Here is a 3,300-nt window from a genome sequence, read left to right on the forward strand (position 1 = left end):
GAGTGAAGCTTCCTTCCCAGTACAGTTTGTCAGAGCCCAAGCTGGAAAGGAGGGCATCTACACAAAGCAGTGGTGCCCTGATGTGGGGTGTCAAGAGTCAGAGCAAAGATTGGAGGGCATCCTTGGGTCAGAGGAGAGAAAGAGAAGCAGCCGATTGTGAAGTCAGAGGCTGGATGGGTGAGGAGGGCCTTGGTGCTTGACTGTGGCCCTGCACAGAATGTCTGAGATGGACAGGGTGAGGGGGCAGACCCTGCCAAGCAGCAACACGAGGTACCAGGGTCTGTGCAGTGAGGAGGGCAGCCTGACATGGGGTGTGTGCTAGTGTGATTTATAATAAGAAAAAGATATTTGGTCTTCATCTCTGTTTCTGGCACAGAGCTCCTAAAACCCTTGGAATTTCCTAAGTGATGCAAGTGTTAAAGGTGACTTTTGGATCCCCACCTAAGGATGGGGCTGGTTGCCAAGGAAACCAACCATGTGATAAGAAGTTTAGAACTTTCAATCCCACCCTCTTGACCCTCTGGGGAGAGGAGAGCAGCTGGAGGTTGAATCAATCACTAATAGTCAATGGTTTAATCAATCATGCCTATTAATGAAGCCTTCATAAAAACCCAAAAGGACTGGGTTGGGAGAGAGTACAGGTTGGTGAACATGTGGAGATTCATGGAGAGTGGTGTGTTCAGAGAGGAAAGAAGCTCCGCCCCCTTTCCCCAAACCTTACCCCTTGCATCTCTTCCATCTGGCTATTCCTGAGTTATTTTTTATAATAAACTGGGGATGGAGGAAGTAAAACATTTCTCTTGAGTTCTCTGAGTCATTGGAATCTCAGATCTATAGCCAGCTTATCAGAAGCACGAGTGGCAACCTGGACTTTGTGACTGACATGGGTCGGGGGACCGTCTTGTAGGAATGAGCCCTTAAACTGTGAGCTCTGACTCTATCTCCAGGCAGATAGTGTTAGCAAAACAAATGAAAATAGATATTGCTGTAAATAACCCCTAGCTCTGTCCACCAGGAAGGGCTGGAAATGGTGATGCCCTAATAGCAATAAGCATATACAGGGCCCTGAGCTTGGCTTCTAAGAACTATTCTCCACTAGTAGGGAATCAGAGCTCCTTAGAAAAAGGGTTGGTTCCAGGACTGAGCAGGCCAAGACCAAGATGAACCTGGAATCTCCTGCTGTGCCTAAAAACAAGGAAGTGGTCAAAAAATGTAGGAAATACATGTAAAGTATTCCAAGATAATGGAGCATCAGAGCAGCAACTTACACTCAAATGGTTTGCAGGGGAAAGGTCTCTGTGCTGTGCTTGCAACTTTTCTGTAAGCTTGTAATTGCATCAAATCTTTAAAAATAAAATATTGAGTATGAACAAGGAAAGGAGAACGTTCCTGCAACAAATTACACAGAAATTAATACTAAAATTTTGCTAAAATCCCAACTTGATAATATTCCGTAAAATTAATTGACTCATTCAAGACATATTTTTGGCAGCTGCGTCATAGTCCATAATGTCCGGGAAAACAAAAATGAAAACATGCATTTTGTTTTACCTTTAAGAAGCCTGTAGTTCAAGTTAGAAGGGAGATGGTTGCTATTACGGAGATTTTAAAGGTTGCGGTGGAGAGAGATTGGAGAACTTATGTCTGCAGAAGATGTTGAGCTAATAATTCACAGAGCAATAACCCTTGAGCTTGAAAGACAAGTAGAAGTTTGACAGAAAGACAGGAGTAAGCACATTCCAGGACAAAGAAGTGCAAAGTAAAAAGCCCTGAGAGACCTGAAAAGCAAGGAGAGCTACAAAGGATCTTTGGAACTGCAGAGTCTGGAGCAGGAACACAAGGTTCCAATGGGTCAAAGAGGTCCTCCCCTAGTGATGCTCCAAAACTTTCCTGCTGATCATCTGTGGTAAAATTCTCCTCAGCGAATTTAAACCTCCTTTTTCCCCGTATGACGAGTATCAAATAATATTCATTCATTATTATTACAAACATGCCACACATAAAATTCTCAAATGGCAGCAAGATAATGACTCTATCCAGATTGTATGACTCTTCAGCCACCAATGCTACAAACAACGTAGGTAGGAATCAGATTTCTGCAAGTCTCTGAATTTAACTCTTAGTCTATAAACTGTGGATGAAAGTCATATCTGCTCAATCTATGTCACTGAATAACTGTGAAAATCAGATATGGTAAAGTGTGTGAAAACTCTTTATAAACTGTAAAACAGAATGTCGGTATTATTATAAGCTTTTTAAATGGTAAGGTAATGTGACCTGTGTAATCAGCCTAGTGGACTGCTTTTGGAAAATGGACAAAAAAAACCCAGAACCTTGGAACAAAGACTACTTTATATCTAACTAAATTCTTGAGGTTTTTTTCCAGGAAATTAAAGTGCTAATCAGAAATGGAAAGAACCATAGATATCATTGACGCTAATCTGGTCATTTCTGAGTGAGGAAAGGAAAACTCAGGAGCGTTGAGTGACATGGGTAAGTAACGCTAGGCCTAAATCTGCCTCTTTCCATTTTACCACCAAAAGTAAACCCCTGTCAATGTTTGGAGAGCATTATGCATGTGACTTTAATTTAATTGAGTAAATGAAACTGAAAATTATAGCAGCCTATGTTCTTCCTAGCTCTTCTTCCTCGTAATGGACCAATATCCCTGCTATTGGTCTTTTGTTCCCATTCAGCTCAGCTCACTCACCATGACCTCACTATGTTTTCTGTGCTTTATAATACCTATAATACCATACAATTTTTTAAAGATATTCTTAGAAGTTTTGGAAAATGTTATGCACGCTCACGGAAAGATGTTGAATAAATTAATGAAAAAAGTAGAAGCAGAATATGTTGTAAAACAATATAAACAACATATGTGTGTGTGTGTGTTTGTACTTACAATATCAAATGTCTGGGGGTTTATGCACCAAGCTCTTGACAACGTCTTCCTCCTAAAGAGTAGGTTTGGGGAGCAGGGATTCCAACGGGAGAATAATACCTTTCTGTGGAGGGAAGAACGAGAAAAATGTATCTTCTTTTTTTTTTTTTTTTTAGTGTATCTTCTTTATACACTTCTATGGAGTTTGAATTTCTCAAAAGGTATGTCTTACTTTAAAAGAATTAAAAAATGTCGAGGGCTGCCCTGGTGGCGCAGTGGTTGAGAGTCCGCCTGCCGATGCAGGGGACACGGGTTCGTGTCCCGGTCCGGGAAGATCCCACATGCTGCGGAGCAGCTGGGCCCGTGAGCTATGGCCGCTGAGCCTGTGCTCCGCAACGGGAGAGGCCCCAACAGTG

Source organism: Monodon monoceros, unplaced genomic scaffold (assembly GCF_005190385.1).
Source record: "Monodon monoceros isolate NGI ecotype Baffin Bay Population unplaced genomic scaffold, NGI_Narwhal_1 Super_Scaffold_20, whole genome shotgun sequence".
Lineage (NCBI taxonomy): Eukaryota > Metazoa > Chordata > Mammalia > Artiodactyla > Monodontidae > Monodon > Monodon monoceros.